This window comes from Egretta garzetta, unplaced genomic scaffold (assembly GCF_000687185.1).
Source record: "Egretta garzetta isolate BGI_Z169 unplaced genomic scaffold, ASM68718v1 scaffold374, whole genome shotgun sequence".
NCBI lineage: Eukaryota > Metazoa > Chordata > Aves > Pelecaniformes > Ardeidae > Egretta > Egretta garzetta.
This window is the reverse complement of record NW_009259419.1, coordinates 1,073,226-1,093,236: the sequence shown is the minus strand read 5'-3', so window position 1 is coordinate 1,093,236 and position 20,011 is coordinate 1,073,226.

The window sequence follows — 20,011 nt, the reverse complement described above, 5'->3', positions numbered from 1 at the left end:
AAAGCAGCTGAAGAAGGTGCATTTGCAGATACTTGAGTCCAGAAGAGCTGTTCTACATTTGTTCAATCAGGGCTGTAATTTGTTTAGGGGAGCATTAATTACCTAAGAATGTGTGAAACAATAGTCTTGACACTGGCCTGACTGAAAGACATGAAACTATCCTGACAAATGCATCTGCGGTGATCTCAGCTTTTGGCAAACACATTTCCATTTCCTTTCAAATGTGCAATCTATTACTCCCCAACTCATAAAGACCTCATGGTTCAAACTCAGCTACATTAATGGAGATGTTCCTCTTATGCTTTAGAAACACTAGGAACTTATGCGGAATCCTGCCCCTGTTGAAATTCATCAGTTTTGACAAAGTTTGTAACAGAGGTGAGATTTTATCTGAGGCGCTGGTGCAGAGCACTTTGAAGCCAGCGATAAGATTGCATTGACACTGCGTGTTTGGGGTTAGACCTATGGTACTACAAAACTTGTTCTTGTAGCAGCAACGTGTGATCCTCAACAGACTGAATAAGCCCGGAACAAGTTTTTACTAGAGAATGTAAGAATAGTTATCTTCCCCAATCTTTGCATGGGACAGAGAGCAATGACAGGCTAAGTGTGCAGTGAAACACCCTTCCATACCCTCTAAAATGGCAACCAGCAGCTGTGTCTCCTCTTCATGATAGCCTACCTGGATTTTCCTTCCATTGGCATGTGTAACAGCTTTTTTGAACCCAGCTAAACTACTGCCATCCACAGCATCCTGCAGACATGCAGTGGGAGTTGCGTGGAAAAAATACTTCCTTGCCTTCATTTTCAACTTGATATTTGAGCATTTCATTTGCTATTCCCTTGTTACTGTGTTCTGAGAAGCAGTGAATAATATTCCCTATCTTCTACATGACATTCACTATGCCATAGCTAGAATATCTGCCTTCTGTCATATCTTTTCAGGTAAAGGGAACTAATCCAATTAGTCTTTCCTCACACGGAAGCTTCCCATCACCTTTGCTGTCATTCTTTATTGCTTCTCATTTCCTCTGTAACCTGAGAGGGAGCAACTGCGGAGTTGCACGTATTGTTCAAGATGCAGGTGCACTGTGAAGCTGAACAGTGGCATAACCGTGTTTCCTGCTTATTTCCTTACTCCTTTCCTAGTACATCCCACCACCCTATTTTGCTTTTTTTTACCACAGTGAGAACTACAGTGATGTTTCCAGAGCACTGGCTTAAATCACTCTCAGATTCCTTCCTGTAATGGGTGAGACCTAATTTAGAGCTATTTGGTGTGTATGTATATTTAGGGTTATTTTCCCCTGAAAGCTCAACTGGCTTTTATCAACACTGAGTTTCCTCTGTTATTTTATTGTCCAGTCACTTACTAGTGTAAGATTCCTCTTTCACAGCTGGACTCCCATTTGACTATGCTGAATAATTTTCTCTCATCAGCAAGTTTTGCCACCTCACTTTTCATCTCATTTCCAGGACACCAACAGACATGCAGGATAGCACAGATCCCCTCACAGATCGCTGCAGGTGTCACTGATACCTTCCCTCTGCTGCAAATTTGTTCTAGCCCTTTGTTTCTTATCCATTAACTGGTTATTTAAGCCAGGAACGGACCTTTTATCCCATGATATGTTTTGGTTTCTAAAAGAGCATTCAATGAGAAACATTGGTCAAAAGCTTTTTGAAGGCCTAAATATAGACATAAAAATTGAACATATAAATATATGTCAATTGAGTTTTATTAACATACTCCATAATAGGTTTTCACCACGAGACTTCTTTTACAATAGCCGTATTAGCTGTTCCTCCATATGCCTAATAATGCTTCTATAAATTTTAACATTTGTTCTGTGGTGGAGAGGGTGTTTTTTGGTTTGATTTTTTGGTTGTTTTTTTTTTTGAGTGGTGACATTTTTTTCCTCTCCAAACACTAATTTGCTTGGTATGGAGATCACATTTACTGGTGTATAGTACATTATGCCATTTGAGTATTTTATTTTTAAAAGTTATGTCACTTTTGCCTCTTACTATACCTTTGCATTGAGACCATCTAAAGCACTGTGTTATGCAGCACACTCAATAAATAGCACAGCAGCTTCACCTCTGAACTCTGCTGGTAATCTGTGGCAAACACCACATGATCTTGGTGATCCTGTTTTATTTACACTTTCATAAAGTTCTTAAGGTGTATGTATTGTTTTCTTTCTAATGAAGATTCACTAACGTATTGTTTTGGAAATTCCTTTTTAACAAAATCCAACACTTTTTTTTATTTTCAAATTTAAAGACAGTTGAAAAACTGGGGACCATCTCTTAACTTTTTGTGTTCCTACACTTTGATCATCTTGTCCTTACAGAGGGTCTCAAACCAGAGGCAGATGCTGCAATAAGATGATGTGGGAGTTCCATGCAACCCCAATTCACACCCCACTGATGTGGGACTCAGCAGTGTCAGCAATCCTACCTCTCCTTCAACAGGATTATCCCAGGAAAGTGATCAGCAGAACAAAGTGGGGCCAACCCAGCAGTCAGCAAACAGACACCTAGAGCAGAACTGTGAGGTTGTGATGCAAGACAAAAAAAGTAAAATATCCAGAGAAGGGAATATTAAAGATTCTTCATTTTAAAAAGAAAAAAAAAAGCAGCACTGTGCAGTGATGAAATACCGGCATTTTTCTTAGGAAGAGCTGGACATCTGTCTGGAGCAGATTAAAAACTCTTTTTTCCTCTGAAGAAAAGCCTGTGGCAGGGAAGCGGTGACAGGCTACTGGCAGCCAGAGATCGCCAAGTCATAGAGCTTCAGAATAAGGTTAAGTTGGAAGGGGTCTCAGGCAGCCATCTGATCCAGACCTTGCTCAAAGCAGGGTCACCTTCAGGGTTAAATCAGGTTGCTCATGGCTGTATCCAGGTGCATTTGAATCTCTCCAAGGATGGAGTTTCCACAGACTCTGGGCTCCTGTTCCAGAGTTGGACCACCTTGACTGATTGGTCTACTCCACCCCCCCCACCCCCCCTAATACCAGACAGCATTTCCCTTCTTGCCTAAAGCCTCCAGCAAGGCAGCAGAGGTTTCCATGCTGGAGGCAGAGGACATGCCTGCGCAAAGGGGCAGGGAGCAGCTGGGAAGGGGCAGCCTGAGTTTGCCTGCCTACGCCACTGCTCCAGCTATGGAGGCACGCCTGGCACCAGGGGTGAGGCCAGTGACAACTTGCAGTGTTTGACTGAGAGGAAAACCATGACTCCTCTAGCTTTGGTCAAGCAAGACACCTTTGCACGCCCAGCACTCCTGCTAGCAGCACAGTTCATCTGTGGGTGGGTGCCCTCTTACTGAGGCCACTCCTCACTGTTAAACATCCTCATGCTGCCTTCCTCCCTCCTCAACCCCCAGGAATTTTGGCTTAAATCATCTCCAGTGGTTTGGCTTAAATTCCTGACTATTAAAGATGACATTATCCAAACAAATGCAAACCGGATAAACCTCAACCAGTTAGCACAGAAGCTGCTGAGACCTTCAGGCAAGATTCACGTTCCTGGCATCCAATTCTGTTATGTAAAAGAAAAAAAAAAATCCAGAATAATATAGAAATGCCTCCTCGGGCTGACCTGCCTGTGTCTCCCTCCCCTTACAGCTAGTCACTCCCAAATCCTGGATCCCCTGCTGGAGTCCAGAGTCATTCATTTCCCAGTAGCCCAAAGGCTCTGGCAGCCTGGAGCCATAAGAGAATCCTATCAGAGATTATATTTTGCTGACCCAATTCAGTTTCAAAGGTAAAGAAGGATTACATATTCCTGAGCTAATATGTTCTTTAGGCATTGTTATTTACTCCCATCTTTCTGCTTATTTACTATTATCATTCACTTTGCAGGATTTCAGTTGTACACAAAGGGATCTCTTTTTAGGTGTTTTACAGGATTAAAAAAAAATATGCACAGATTTAATATTTATCAAAATTACTAAGCACTTAAAGAATCATCTCACCAAAGTCTGCTTTCAGATATGTAGCAATAGAGAAAAGAAGTAAGCAAGCATAAAAAGACCAGGGAAAAACTGCAGTAGAGTATATAGATGAGAACTAAACTGAATGTGAAAATTTCTTGTTTGGAGTCAGTCCCTGTATAACATAGACTTCACCGATTGAATAGTCTGCGTGATTTCAAGGCTTTGCTCTAAATATTATTTTGTCAGTTAAGAGAAGAAACAGACTGACAAAAGTATTTGAGAAAACTATGCAGCCTCTGGTATATTCTTGAAAAATTCTGCACATATGATGAGAAAGAGATTCAAATCACATTGGGAAAATAAGTTTGTGTTGTTTAGAAAGAAACTTTACCATGAAGAGAGTTTCAGCTCTGGAAATCAGGCTTTGGGACCAATCAAAGATCCGAAGGAAAACATTCAAAATCTTGCTTGGAAGAGATGTTCATTATGCTTACTAGTTCTTTTAAAGATTAGCTCAAAAAGTAACAGATATTTTTCACCTGATTACAACTGGACATGAGCTAGAAAGACAGTCTTGGGTAAATCACATTGCTTCTCAAGTCAATCACCAGCCACCTCTGTTCAGCTTTTTCATTTTTTCCTCTGCACAGCTTTCAACATGCTGTTCAATATCCAAATGCGTAAAAATGTGCTCTCTACTAATGCATGAGATATATTTTATGACCAAGCATCTACTCAAAACATTTTAAAATAATGAGCAGATTTAATGCATTGTAGCTCATACTTAAGATCAAGAGACATGCACAGCAGTTGTTACAGGAGAGAACTTCTAAAACAAGGCAAAAATATAAATTACAAAGCAAGGATAACAGAAAATAATCTCAGTAGTACAGCAGCCAAAGACAGATAAACAAGAACAGCCATCACAGTGTGATACACAAGATGTTCATTACTCATGACTCTGAGCAATAACAGATAACTTTGCATATTTATTAATTCTTGTATTACAATGATGGCAATGAAATGTGGTCTTTGTCATGAAATGTTAGATATAAAAAAGTGGGTAGAATAAATTAGTTTAGGCTCTGTACATGACTATAAAATGTGTAGCACCAATAAATAAATTAGTGCTTGAGGGACATTAATTATTTTCATGCACCATTCTCTGTTGTGTTCATGTCACATTAATTCTTCACTTGGACAGGTGAGTAGCTGGAGCTCTGAGGGAATCATATAACCCCAAATGTCACAAACACTAGGGTATACACTGATGAGCAGAAAATGTTTGAGTGAATGTTTATGTACTTCCCATATCCACTGAAACCAAATTATAGCCCAAAGTATTTCCAGGGTGTGGAGGCTGGGATGACATACCAGTGTGAGGCCCTGAAATTTAATCACACCTTCTAATAATACAGACCTTTTAAGCATCAGCATTAGGGACTGGCACACATAATCACCAAAAAGCACAGCTGATTTAACTCAACTCCTGAATCATGCTTACACCCTCCTCTCCATGCCCACATGACTGACTTACTTTCTTAGGAAATTTGTAACTCTTCCTCTTTTTCAAATGCCCCTTCCATCCTCCTCTGAACACCTTGGGTCAACAGATGTTACTTTGCCCCTTCAGTTTTCATTTATTCTTCAACTTCATCTGGGGCCAGACCAACAGATTACCCATTCCAATTCCTCCACCACAGAACTTCTGCACTGTTCCTTTGACAATCTTCACCTAAAAATCTGGACCTCTGAAGACAACCTAAGTGGACTTATTTGACATGACACCAAAATGTCTGATTGGTTGCTACCTATGAGCTGATGAGGCTCTATTCTCCATTCAAGCTACCGCTCACTATTAGCAGATAGACAGGAAATCTTTCAGGCTTGACAACTTGAGTAGCCAGTATACGTCTCTACACAAAAAGCATGGACTTATACCAATATAAGATGTGCTGAGAAGATGATGCATAAAAAAGGACATTCGTATCAAGAGTAGGCAAGCTCACAGATTCAAACGCAAGTCATATACAAATACTCCAAATGCAAGATACATACAGTTTCAGAATACATTTTTGACCATAAATGGTATGCAAGATCTCATAATTTGAGGGAAGAGGTTGGATCACGTGACCTTTACAGACCCTTCCCAACCTAAATTATTCTATGATTTCAAGAATTTTTCCTTATTTGGGTCCAGATCTAGGAAAATTAATCCAAAAGCTTTTCCTTTCAACCTTTGGATGTGAAATTCCCTTGATCAGGAAGCCTATCCTTGTTCCACCTCAACTTGCAGCAGTATGAACAGTTGAAACTGAATGACTGAGCAAAGCTACCAAGTAAGCTATGCCTGATTAACATAAGGTCTGCCTTTTATCTCTTATCCCTTCTCTGAAGCTACCAACTTATAGATGAAGATCTAAAAGTAGGAACTTATTCCATAAATTATTACAATTTATGACTCTTCTGGACTTTTTGCTGAAGAAAGAGCAAGTCAGGTACCTGGTGTTAAAAAACCTAACCAACCAAACCAACCAACCAAAACCCACCCCACCCACCCCCCCCCAAAAACCCAACCCAAACCAACCAAACCTCAGCACATTTGTGTGGATGGTGCCATGCTGCATTTGCAGGGAGCTACATGTCAAACAACCAGCCATTCTCAGGCCAAGAGGGGATGTTTATAACCCTTCCTCTTGGCCAGAAGTTGGAAATTAACCAGGCAAATGATTACAATTGTAATGGGGGAAAGCCAAAGGTCAAAATAGCAGCCAACGTACTTCTTGCCAACCCTGGCCCCCAGCCCTTCACATATGAATAAATCTAGTCCAGTGTTTGGAGTGAATTCCCATCAGGACTTAGTTCTGTCCAGATGAACACACTCATGTAATTAGAGGCAAGAACAGTGATACTTACAGCAGCAGAAATGAGAGACTGAGACTTTAGCTTATGGATCAAAGTGGGTACAGGGAAGAAATCCGAACAGAGCCTCAGGCTGAAAACTAGGAAAGCTGCTGAACTGGGTTCCGACACAAATAACCTCTGTGGTCTTGGACAAGCTCCCGAATCACTCTTCTTCCACTTTTGTTTCCTCATTGCAGTTCCTTAGCCACACAGGCCTTCGCAAGAAACTGCTGTGCGGTGGAGACACCTGTTAAGTCCCCATGAAATGTCACAGTTTTATCACAAAGAGACAAAACTGCAGCCTGTGGGGAGCTCTGCTCTCCCTTCCCAGTGAGATGAAGTCAAGTCAGACTGAGCTCTGCAAGTTTTTAATTCTGAAGGATTCAGAATAAACAGTTCATACTACACTACAAGAGAAGGAGAGAAAAACCTTTGCAACTGTGAAGATGAATGTTTTTTCCCAACCTCTTTTCCACAAAGGAAAAAGAATCCTGCTCCACACACAAGATAGTTTCAATCCCAGGACCCATCAAGTTGTTAGGGGATCCAGTGTGTCACCATCATGTGCTATTTATTGGATTTTTATTTATTTTTTTTCTAAACACATCTATTTAGAGCCATATCATCTATCATTGCAAAAGGAACTTTAGGGAAAGCAGTCCAGCACAGCTCCATTACAGCTTAGACTGGGAAGGACCGAAGAGCCTCACTGGTGACCGAGAAAGGTCAACAGAAACATGCAGTACCAGGAGCTTGGCTTTTGGCAGTTGCTTTATCCAAGACCCCAAGCAATCATTGAACCCTATTTTCCAGTGGTTGAAACTCTCAGCCTAAATACTGTGTAAGTGAAAGAAAGTACACAGAAAAGATCAAGAGAAAGACAACAGCTGCTGCTACTCTGAACCTGGAAAAAACAGACACCATAAATCAATGCTTTGTCAATTTTATTTTTTTTTTAAGTTTTTTTCTTTCTTCTAAGTCCATTATGACTTTGATTTTTCTCCAGACTTTGTGTTCATAACACACAAAATTCCTTTGCATCCTTTCTGACTGTTGTCAGCTGAAGAACTCCTAAGCACAGCTGGCTGTGGGTGGCAGCAGGAGGCTGAATTGGCAGAAAATTTCTGGTTTAATACAATTATTAGCAGAGGCAAGTTTCTGAGGCTACTCATGGCTGTTTGTTTCACATTTTCAGGGCAAATTTCCTTCTCCATTTTCTGACCAAAAAGAACAGTGTAATTCGGCAACAGTTAAATAAGCTACGGATTATATTTGCCTCTTACCTATGTGGCTGCAAAGGGCTCGAGTCTGTTAACGTCAGTCCCATGAACAAAATCTAGGCTCATAAAGTCTGAGTAAATTCTTACTCTAATTATAGCTGTTTCCAAATAGCAACCACTCAAGAAGCAATATCTTCCCTATACAAAATTCTTTATGTAGTAGCTCTAATCTTTATCCCCCCCACTATTGATGGATCTTTTCAACAACTACCTTGATGTTTTTAAGATTAATAGTTATTGTACATTGTCAGTAAAACCTCTGTGGGGCATCTGGCAGCAACATATTCTTAAGTTTTGCATGTGAACATCTCATGGTTGCTCTTCCAGTAGCTATTTCAGGGTTCATCAAAGCTCCAAATTCCCCAATGAGTCAGCCAATTCTTAGTGTGGATGAGGTAGACAGTTCTGTTACCAGGCTTGCTTTTAAAGAAAAAAGGTGTGTGACTGTTGTTTAGCGATTTCAAAGTTATTTAAGTATGAGAATGCAACTCTCCCAAACTAATTTTATAGGTAATTAGTGCATGAGGATATATGTATTTTCCAGCTACTATGAAGAAAATTAACTGTTTCCCAGCTGAAATGGGGACAGCAGTGTTTACAACCATATACTCAGTGCTCAGCACTGTGTATGTTCTTGTATAGGTGGTTATGTGTTAGAGCTTTCTGTACTTGTATGCTTTTCTCTTCCTGTGAAATATTGTACGTGCAGAAATATAATACAAAATAAAATGTTTGACCAGCTATGTAGTTTAAAAGAATTAATTTCCTACTGGAATGGTTTATTTGGTCCTTATTAAATGACATTAGAGGTAAAAAGAAGGGTCCATCCCTGCATATCCATTTGTATGTTTGCACACACTGAATGAGGTAATGCCACATGCGAAGAAGAACTTAGATGTTTCATTTTTAAAACCAATGTTCATAAAAAGCTTGTGCGTATGTGTTACATCCATGACTAGAAAAAATCATCTTAATCCTGATAAGCCTTTTATATTACTGAAAATAAACATACCAAATACCAATGCATGGCCTTTAGCCAGCAACACGCATCTCCTACAATGTAAAGGGAATTTGGAAAGACTTTTCACAATAAAAAATTAAAGTGGCAAAACATGGCAGACTATAATTTCTTCTTGTGGAAGTAATGCAACTCAAACAAAACTGCTGACTGAGAGTTCTGAAAGAACCTCCAGAGAGAATATGCCTTACAAAAATGGATTAAAAAAAAATAACATTCCTTGATTTTTTTGATCAATCTTGGTTCTTTGTTGTGTTAAGGGGAAGAACTTGCCAAAATAAAAATGCTTTTAAAACTGAACTTTGCCTTTCTTCCTGTCCTTCCCACAGAACTCTCTAAATAAAAAACCAAACCAACCAAAAAAAAACCCAAAACCAAAACCCCAACAAAAATCAACCACAAATCCCCAAAAGCACCACCAACAACCACACACTCCCACCTCCCCACCCCTGCTATCAGGACCAAGAACGTTTTGGAAAATTTGTCCAAAGTGGTCTTTTAGGACACTTGAGACGACTGTGCTGTAGATATTTGCAACAGGGCTATCTTTACGGCCATGATGGCTCGGGCCAGCCTGTGCCTGGTGGTGGTGGATCACACCTGCTCTGGCTGGGCGCAGACCCCCCCCAGATCAGACCAGGTGAAGACAGCATGGGCTTTATTCACTGCAGCGAGTAAAGAACATTTGGATATTGCTTGCTCTGCACCCCATTGGGCTGCCACCCATGCACCCTGTTTCAGAGCCACCCCACTCTCTTCTGTGGGTCTAACCCAAAGAGGACCCAGAAGTCCTGGAAGAGCTGGTGCAATTGCCACCAAAATTGAAAGAAATCTTGCCATCTGTTGCAAGAAAATGCTTTACCCTTGTGGTAGAACTGGGAATAAAACCAACATCTCTTAATTACAATAGTAGTGCTACCAACTTTTACCTCCTAATCCCCAGTGCTGGGAAGAATAAAATTATCACAGTGGGTAAATACTAACTACATTGCGTCAGATAACGCAAGAAACCCAAAAAACATTATTTGCAGCAGGAAACATGCTTAGACAGAGTGCTTGCTGAGCCAAGATACCTAGACTCGGATTAAAATAAAGGACTTACTTTGACACATCACTGCCACTAAACACCATGTTTGTTTTACCCTCATGGTATCCCATCCAGCTTCTGGAATTCAACATTGAACAGGTCGAACCTGACCCATTTCTGAATCTGTACCGATAGCTGTGCTGAGAGACTGGAGCTGGCTAAGTATCTGCATTAGACTTTTCCAATTTGCAAAAAAATACTGTTTTAATAATCTTCTATGCTAAAAGAAAAGACTTTATTTTCCCATAATTTGTATTTCATTAGCATAAGGTGAAAGTGTTTCCATAGAAACACTGGGGATATATAATTTCTAAATAATGAATTCTCCACTAAGAACCCAAAAAATAATTTTCAGGTTACAATGCAAAAATCTCCAAATGCAGTTCACTTACTAATATTACAGAGAAATCATACGTAAAGATTCTGAACTTTAAATTGTACCTGTAAATTGTTAAAGATAAATTGGGTAGTTTAATACTTCAATCACAGAAAAGAAAAACATGGGAAAATACTAGAAACCAAAGTCAAAGTTAGATTAAGTGTAATTTCACTGTGTTCAGTGATCAAATTTATATGTCAGTGTAAAGTATGATGGATCAGTATATCATCTGTTTATATTCAGATCACTCCAAATAGTTACCTTTGTTTTCTATTTTGACCATAAAATGTTTTATGCCTATATCTCAATATTAAGATAAAAAGATGCATTAAATTTAAATAAATTTTTTCTGCTGCTTCATCATCCATTCACTTGGGCAGCACCATCAGTAAAGTACTAACAAATGTGAACTTGGGTAGGGTAATTATTAAGAATCAAATCTCCCAGCTGGGCTTTAAAATGAATTGGAAAAACATCACTTACAGGAGGGACAAGTTATTAAAAGACAAGGATTTCTCTGAATCCTTCTCTCAAAGGAACCAAAAAGGCAAAATGAGCAGGAAAGAGGGGCTCAGGAAGATGATATGTTCCCAGGCTAGGCAGTAAAGAAATCCCAAAGAACTTTAGGGCTGGAGAGGAAGGAGTTTTGAAGCTGGAGACGAGGTAGAGATTTTGCATTTCTTTCATGTGTCGCATCTTTCTTGTGTTATTTAGGTACAAAACATAACAGAGTTAGAAATCCTTTTATGGTGTCTTGACACTGTTTCTTCATATATGTCATTTTCCTTGGGGAGAAAATTATTTCTATGATTTGGATGTTTGATGTTGCTCTTAGAAAGAAAAAAAACCAACCCCAACTATATTCTTTATGTATGTAGTTAAGTGAAACAAGATGAACATCCCACACCACAGATGAGGTCAGTGAACTCAAATTCTGGGGCCAGTCAGTGGGATGTGGAGCTGTGGGTGTGTTCCAGAAACAGTAAAAGGGGGAAGAAGAAAAAAGAAAAAAGACACAAGCTGAGTGAAATGTCAGGCAGATCCCCCAAACAGGTGCTCAGACAGTGACTCTGAGCAGTACCTAATATTTTTGAGATAAATTGCTCTTCTCTTTCTCAAAAAAAAATCTGTTTTAAACACCATGCATCCAAGGGACAGATTTTTTACACTAGTTCCGTAAATTAACATGAATATACATTAAAAAATACAAAAACCTGAATGCAATCACTCTTCTAGGTGGAAACAGAGTCCCAAAATACAAAATTTTGGCCAAAAGAACAGACTAAGGTACAGTGCACTTCCCAATGAGGAAGAAAGAACACTTACAGGATGAGGATGACCAGGTAGGTTATGAAAGTTATCCAAAGATACTTTGAAGTGGTATGTGACTGTCTATTCAAAAACTATGCACAAGAGACTAGAAACTAAGGCCACAGGCTGCCAGAACCCTGAGGGACTTGAGCAGTTACTGTTACAAGTAATTACTCCTAGTAGAAGTGTGCTTTGAACATGAATAAAAATAAGGGTGCTACTTATGCTAAGAGGCTTCCTTGCATGGTTGCTTGAAGAAGCACAGCAGCTGTGCCTATTAGAAAAGAACACAAAGTGGGTCCAACACATGGCTCCTGGGTCTGAAAAACCCACCAGGCATCCCGGTCCCTGTCAGGTTCTCAGAATGTGCAACGCTACTACGTACGCCACCCTCACATGCTGACCTGGCCCACTGAAAAGAGAGCAACCAGCTGCAATATCCAGAATCTTTTCCCCTGGAGATAGTAGGTGCAGTATTTGGGCTCAGGCCCTTCCCGTCGTGTTCTCTCCTTAGAAAGAAAAAATAGAAAAATGGAAAACATATGTGGAAAATCTTTGTTTTCTTAAACACTGAAAAAGTCTTATTTCCAGTCCAATGACTCTTTTATGAACTACATTCGTCATAAGGTTTCTTGGCTTAATGGCCTGGTTTGTACTTCATCCCACATACCGAATAAACACTGTGAAAATTGAACTGTCTGGGTTAAAGCTATATGTGCCCAGCAAGTCAAATATAAGAACAAAACCATTCAAAGAGTATAAATAAATCCACTATGAAACAACAGCCTGTCAGCTAATAGTTCACAAATTTATTAATAAACTATGTGATCCTAAAATATGATAGGTACTACCTACCATATAATTAATTATTTTTTAAAAACTGAAGGTTTAAATTCTTACAGATAAACCCAAATAACAGCATTTATATGATTTAAGTCAGAATGTAACAGGTCAGGTCAGTAAGTTACAGTTGTGTTCTCCTGCAATGTTTTGCGAGAAATGAGTTCAGTACTCAGCCCAGGCTCCATAAAAAGGAAAAAAGTTCTCTGCTAGTGTCGGGTGTATGTCTCACTCCCCCCTACCAACTGGCTTTCACTGTGCCATGCCGTCAGAGCTCTTGTCCTGATTAAAGCTAAGCGACACTGGCTTTTTAGCCTGGGTGGCAGGGGCATTTCCATTCGGGTCAGGAGGAACAAGCTCTCTTACCCTTGGCATTCTGCAGTTCGTTCTTAGAGGATGCAGCCAACTGCACAGGGACAACAAACTTGGGGGGTCTATGGAGTCAGCTAGCTGTTATAATATCTCAGATGACAATGTCTTTATTATAAAGCCTCTACCCTAGATCAAGGTGTCCTACTTTAGCACTTGCGTAGCTGTGGAAAACCATTACACCTCCATTACAGTACGAAATTTGGCATAGAAACATTTCTCACTAATTTTATTTCTAGGACAGTGAAGCTGTCATTCCAGAGTACTTAACTGTAATTATCATTTTTACTACAGCAATGGTGAGTTTTGCAGGCAACAGATTTTACCACTATCTCTGAATGTGCAAGTTTTAATTACATATTGAAGCTTATTAAATCAACACACCTCACACGCACTAAAATGGCTAAGCATGAAATATTGACAACCTGTCCTTCAATACCTTTGATACTGTTGCCACAAATTTTGGAACATTTTATGAACTGGTGCCATTTTTTTTTTTTTTTTTGTCATTTTGGATTTTTTTTTCTCAGGAAAGGAGTTGACTAGCACAGTAAGTTATGATTAAGTATATGCAGCTGGAATGTTTACTGCATGTTTGCACCTGCATGTTGAGTAATAAGACCCAAGAGGTCTGATAAACCCACAAAAATCACACAGAGAGACAGAGGGGGACAGGGGATTGGAAAACAGCCTGCAAAAGGGGGTGCCAGTGACAGTATGGGCTTGTCTTCTTACGGGGGGGTCTGGAACTACACGGGCATTCAGTTGCACAGTAATGGCCTAAATATGAGCAGCCTTTATTAACGCCAGACTGTATTCATACCTCTCATATTATTTAAACATGAAGTAAGAAAAAAATATTTTTGTGTTTCTTGTTAACAGGAAGCCTTCCAAAGATGGTTACAGAAAATGCATATTCTTATCCTGAGGCACCATAACATCCATATTAATCTCTCAAGAGAGCTCTTGGGATGGCTGTTTTATGATTATATAAGATGATTTTGAATATCCTCACAAGATAATAAACACTGTCAGCTTGCCCTACTGCTTTCATTACCAAGTCCTCAAAAATTAGCACATCCCTTGTCGAGGCATGGTTTTGAATAAAACCTGAGGATTTCCTGAATGATAGGTCAGACTGGCAAGAGAGGATATGTAGTCAAATAATTACATTGTTTCACTGGACATTTCTTACAAAAGTTGTATAAAAGGTATTAGAATACCACAGCACTGTCTCGGGTATAAAGACAGAGGGTTGAACAAAAAAAAAAAACCCAAACCCACAACAAACTGCACAACAGTAATTTTTGCCTTACCATCAGAATTTAGTAAACCACTTCGCTATGTGTAGTTAGCAACCAGATGGAGGAGCCAAGAGTCTGTTCTTATAACTGGCACACAAAAAAATCCCAACATTTCTACAGCTATGGGAATAAAACAAGAGCACTAAGTAATCTGAATGGATTGTCCTTTTCTGTGCTTTTGTATTCAAGACCAAATTAATATTCTGGTCAGATCCCGAGAGCCTAAGTCACTCTGCAGCAAGGCACTGAGCAATTCCTGATAAAACTCTCAAAAATCATTATTGAAAATTGCTATTTTGGACAATTAATCCCAAGAAAGCTATGTTTTACAGCAAGGATGACCACATTCTGAGCTCAGTTTGAAAGGGTAAATGCGTAAATATATTGCACTAAAATCAGTACTATGTAAATATTTAGCAGCTTAAGTCCGACACTCGAAACCTAAAAGTTGGCAAAGATTTGTTGAAGATCACCTGAAAAATCCATTTTTGGCTATTTACGTATGTGCTTTATGACACAGCCTTACGCAAGCGTGGTACAGGAAAATTGCTTTGCAATCACCTGTCTCATACAATGAATAGGAGGGGCATTAATTAACGAGCTTTGACTTCCCATCAATTTATGGCACATTACAAAATGTGCCATAAATAAACCCCAAGACTACACAATTCAAGCTGTTCTTGACACAGCTATTTCTCTCCTCGCAGGTGTTATGAGCTCCCCTGTTTTAGGGAGGCTTCCACGGGCACATTACTGCAGCTCTCCTGGCACCCTGGAAGCCGCCTTTCCTGACCACACACAAAGGGTTGTGTGGGTGCTCCTTAAAGCACACTCTCATTTCTGAGTTTTCGCCACCCCAATGCCATGGAAAGCCCCCAGAGCCCTTTCAACACACCCCAGCCCCTGCATCTCAAAGATCTGGTGTTAGCCAACACTTTTTCTACAAAGCAGCACCTCCATACCACATGCTTGCCCATGAGCCCACATCCCAGCCACATTTTTTTACATGTACGCTCTACTTAAAACATGGAGCCAAAGCACTCAGACAAATCTGCTGGCAGACTACAGCTTTGAGCAAAGTTGGAGTGTGGGGGGGAAACCTACTTGCTCCTCTCTGTACGGGCAGGCTACACAAGAAAACTCAGTTTCAGAAAGGCCATCCAGAATTGCCACATCCTTGTGAAGACTTCTTACAGCTGGGGAATGCTCATACCGGTGAATTGCGCCATCACTGAACAAAAACTCAGGGAGGTCCCAATCAGGCTAAAGATACCAATTCTTATTTGAAAGGAAAAGAACTCCTCATACTCCAGAAAATCCGCAGCTCAGCAAGTGATCCCACCGACTCCTGTGTCCATGCACTATGGCATATGTTGGTAGAAGAGAAAAGGAAAGAGGCTTCATAATCTACCAGGCAGAGGAACCATGACAAGCATAGAAATGCCCAGTATACTTATAAAGCTGAGGCAGGGACTAATAGTAGCCAGAAGTATGCTGGAAGTAAGGCTAGGATTCCTTCCTGGTGGCAGTAAAATTCCTCCTGCCAGGGAGGACCTTATCACTATGCTAGTGGTGTGACTCCAGCTGGCCCTTCACCTGGCTCTTGACTCACGGGTCAATACCCGCAAGCTTTTGGCAACTGCTTCTTTGGGATTCAGGAAATCTTCATTTAGCAGCTGGACACCTTTCTCTGAGTGGCAGACAGACTGCCCTTCCCAGGGCTGGATCGTGTCCTTACTTCTTGTACTCAGCAACAAGCAGAAAATTCCCTGCCATGGGGTGAAGAACTCCCTGCAGTGCTGGTCACTGTGGGCTGGCTTTTAGGGTTTACTCCTTACTAAAAACTTCTGTATTGAGGCCAATATGATTGTGCTTGACAAAAAGTATTTTACACTTGACAACAGTTTAAAGTATTTCTGCAATTCGCCACGTGCGTTCCACAGGTTCCACCACAGTGGACCTCTTTTTTTGGGAACAACTCAACCCCATTGCTGATCTTTTTTCTCTGACTCCATTCTTGGGCTCACCTTTCTGCCTCAGCAACTCTAACTTTACTACAGCAGCTGATTTAGCCTCTTTCTGCCTTTGTACCTCAAGTTCTGAAGTACCTTAGGAGACAGCTATGTTCCTTTGCTGTGGTCAGCTCTTCCCATTGACCGCCATCTTCATTTCTCTGGATTCCTCTTATATGCAAAAATTTTAGTCTAAACAAGTAACATCTAACAAAGACATAAGGAACTGAAAACTGCATCTTACCATTAGAAGTGGCCGATAATTGCAAGAGGCACCGCAAAAAGCTATTCCTCTCCCTGCGAGCGAGCAAGTACATCAGGAAGGGTAGAGGTTTCTGAGAGATTGCGTAAGATAACTTTTGCAAGGTGAATTGCTAGGGCACCATTACAGCACTTGACTGAATCCTGACACCTGGGGCTCATTGGCAATTTCCCCTCCTGCCCCTCCAAGAAATTTCTCTCAGAAAGTGTGAATTTACTGCAATTGAAGTAATCCATAGGAAATAGCTTCTCTTTCAAACTCACAACTACTTTTTTTTCACTATGATTCTCAAGTCCTTAAGCAGTATCATCAGCTTTCACTTAGAATGAAATTTACTTCCACAATTTGCTATGTTAAATATATAAGCATTTATGTATAAATGCATATATATATGCTTTACATTACTTTCTTCCTCTTTCCATACTGAGAAGTCTGGAACAGGTAAGAAGTCAGGGAACACAAAAAAAATGATGATTTGAAGTAGTGTTAAAATTTGGCTGTAATTATGCTTAGGTAGTAGGTAGACCTTTTGCCTGGGAGACTGAATTCCCCCAGACATATTATTCTAATTGAAACCACACAAAAAATATGCATAGTATTTGTACAACAGATTTGGACACTTTCCTTAAAAGAAGAACTATACACAAGTATGTACAGATGGAAAGAAGCCACCCTAACCATCTGCCTAAGCTGGCCTCCTTCAGTGCTCAGAGATCTCTCTTTGAAGGAGTGGGTGCATGCTGGCCCTTTCCACCCTCTGTTATGCCCAGTGGACCTGTTCCTCCCGTGCCACCAGTTAACAGAAGATCCTAACACCTTCTGCCTTTCCTTCTCCTCCCTGTCAGTCTCAAGACCATCAGATGTCATTACACCCCAGTATTTACCTAAGCCTAAAATATATCTGTATTTAGATAATAAATAGGGAAGAAACAAAAAACCAGAAAAGAATTATGGGTGAGATCCATAGAGAAATATAAGCTTTGGATCAGGACCCTAGAGTTATTTTTTAACCTTGTACAACTGCAAAAAAAACCTAGCAGTGATCAATTCTTCCTGGTGTGAGGAAGGTATTTCGAACTTATTTTGAACAGATGTGTCATTATTACCTTAATTATCATGGCCAGGCACAACACCTATTTCCAAATTGGTCTTGAGCTAATATCCTATATTCCAATTAGGTCTATTAGCATTTTTCCACATAATAGCATAATTTCCACACCCTGGGAACTTTTTGCAATTTTTAATGGTCTTTTTTTCCCAGATTGAAGCTTAAATCAATCACAGTTCCAGTGTAGATTCATTAAATGGAAAGGGCCAAACTGCAAATTCTTACCTTATAATTGATTTCAGTGGGGCTGTGGTAAGCACTTGCAGTAGTGAAAATCTGTGATTGCTTCAGGAGGACTATGGCTATGCAGTTAAAGTAAGTATAGAGCTAACCCTCTTGTGCTGCAGATACCCACAAATTAATGCAAAGCCAGCATACAGACTTCTAATACAGGTGACTGACATTAGCTTTAGTATGACGTGATGCTCCTAAAATCAGTTGAATCAGGCTAGGTATGGAGTACGTCAACCCAGATTTGGAATAGCCTCCAAAACAGATGGAGAATTCAGACTTTCATGGTTTGGCTGGGCTTTCTCTATCTTCTTTTGCTCATCTAACACTAAGTCCGTGCATGAGGTTTTGTGTACAAACTGGAAAAGATTTTGCTTAAATAAAAAATATATCATAAAGAAAGAGCAATTTGCTTGACTGTACAAAGAATAATTTCAAAAAAGTGCCATTACATGGCCCTGACTGAAATTACTCTCAGCTTACACAACTGTAAATGAGAAGGTGATTTTATCAGCTGTGAAAAACAGCACACAGAGCATGCATAGACAGAGGCAACTCAACCTGAAATGTGTGATGTTTCCACTAGCAGTTGGGGACCGGGTAAACAACAACCACTTGTGTTGTCTTTAAGGAATTCTGCTACCATCTTTTTTGGTCTGATGCCTCTGGAAATAATTAGCAAGCCCTCATAAATGATGTTTACAATATGTAAATGCTGACAAATCCTGAAATATACAGTGAGTCTGTTTTAAAAAAAAGCAAGTACATAATGAATGATGATCACCTACAATATGAATTATAGATTCTGTGCAAGTTAGCCTGACTCATGATTATGTAGTGCTTAAGGGTCTGCTGCTACATTTACATTTTTACCATGGGCCTTTTTGGTTTGTATCGTCTTGAAATATAGATTAAAACTCCACAGCCAGATGATTAATTAAGTCCAAAAAACCTCTGCATGCCTGATTTCCATATGCTGATTTGAAAGCAGTGCAGTTTTTACCCCAGACGAATATCCAGCTCTGAATTTGCGTGAGACCCTAAGATTTTGGGACTGAAGCTTTTATTCACACAAAAAGTAGGCTTCCTGGAACATCAGTTCTGTAATTCATTTTTGCTGGGTGAGAGAGCAACTGCAATCGTATTTTGATACAAAGTCAATGTACTTCACAAATTCTTTAGATGTAGTCTTTCATCTGGACAAACCCACGGAATTGTGGATTACTTAGTAGAAAACTCAATGGAGGATAGGAGTCTTAGACACAAAAATTAACCAATCTCTGCCCAAAGTGTGTGTTACTAAAAAGTCCCACATGGGAATTCAAAGAAATTGACTGTACATATAGGTATCTGGGCTGTCTGACTGCAGAAGCTGATAAGAACAGCCATACTTCTTCCACAGGAATAGTTTGTTAAACTCTACTGGAGAACTGAATGATGTGGCTGAACAGTGAAGCAGTGGTATGTGTTTTCCAACACCATGTTTGTGCCGAGAAAATCTGTCTTCCGATAAATTATTCAAAACATAACTGCTAACCTATTTAAGCTTGAAAATATGTGTACTGTAATCAGGAACCATGTTTCTCAGCTGTTTTAACAGCTCCACTCCAACTCTGGCATTCTCGAAAATGCCTGCAGAAAACAGTAAATGAAGATACCTATGTCCAGCGAACTGTCCTGAGCAGTAAATCTTTCACAGTTCTGGGGCAGTGCATCAAAGAAATCTAGATGTTTCCTAAATATGGAAAAGCCTATTTAAGTATAACTTGAAGAAAGTGTATAAAAATACTTTCAACTTCTGCAAGTCTTTCCAGTGTGACTTTGAGCATGACAGCTGCCCCATTCATTTCAAACGGTTAATGAAATTTGTTCAATAATTTATCAAAGAGAAAGAATTTCTCTAAACAAATACAACTTCAATGGAACTATTTAGATGCTCAGTCTGCCTTTCAACATGGAAGATTAA